The 624-nt window shown below is 51.9% G+C and overlaps 1 non-coding gene across 1 annotated transcript, besides 2 other annotated features; it reads left to right on the top strand.

Annotated features, from left to right (window-relative positions):
• Positions 1-50: 50 nt before the first annotated feature.
• Positions 51-74: a microsatellite.
• Positions 75-89: 15 nt separating this feature from the next.
• Positions 90-132: a microsatellite.
• Positions 133-550: 418 nt separating this feature from the next.
• On the top strand, positions 551-624 carry Tc00.1047053498627.10. Its single transcript, XR_008255129.1, has one exon. It is a non-coding gene; the product is annotated as a spliced leader RNA, 3' partial (transcript).

Raw genomic sequence — 624 nt, 5'->3', positions numbered from 1 at the left:
TCTGGCGGTTATGTTTGGTCAATTTTTTTTGACCGGGGTTTACGGACCCCTTTTTTTTTTTTTTTTTTTTTTTTGTGGGTCTGTCCGCCATATATACATATACCCCTATATATATATACCCATATATATATAGCCCCGTACCCCCTTGTGCGGCTGCCCCCCCCCCCCACGTTGCGTGTCCGCCACCTCCTTCGGGCCCCCTCATTTTCGCTTCATGGCTGCTATTGCCTGCATCTTTGTTTTGTTTTGTGTTTTCTCCGTCTCGATCCTTTTATTCGCCTTTTTTCCGCGTATGCCGCGCTTCTTCCTGTGTTTTCCGGTGTTTTTGCCTTGCTCGCACACTCGGCTGCATTTGCTGTTCCACACTCGCCATGTGCGTCTTTTCCGCCCCCTGACGCCGTCCACGGCGCTATCCCGGGGCCGACGTCCCGGACCCTGACCCCTCCCCAGTGTGGCCTGGGAGGGGGGGGGGGGTTTTTGTACACGGTCCCAAGTGCCGCGAAGGACCCCTCATCAAAATTGAAAACCGTTGTGGAACACAACTCCTTTCAACTAACGCTATTATTGATACAGTTTCTGTACTATATTGGTACGCGAAGCTTCCAACCCGCCTCTGGCGGTTAT

This window comes from Trypanosoma cruzi (genome assembly GCF_000209065.1).
Source record: "Trypanosoma cruzi strain CL Brener chromosome Unknown tcruzi_1047053498627, whole genome shotgun sequence".
NCBI classification, from domain to species: domain Eukaryota; phylum Euglenozoa; class Kinetoplastea; order Trypanosomatida; family Trypanosomatidae; genus Trypanosoma; species Trypanosoma cruzi.
The sequence above is the reverse complement of the archived record's forward strand: the minus strand, read 5'-3'. Positions and strand labels throughout refer to the sequence as shown.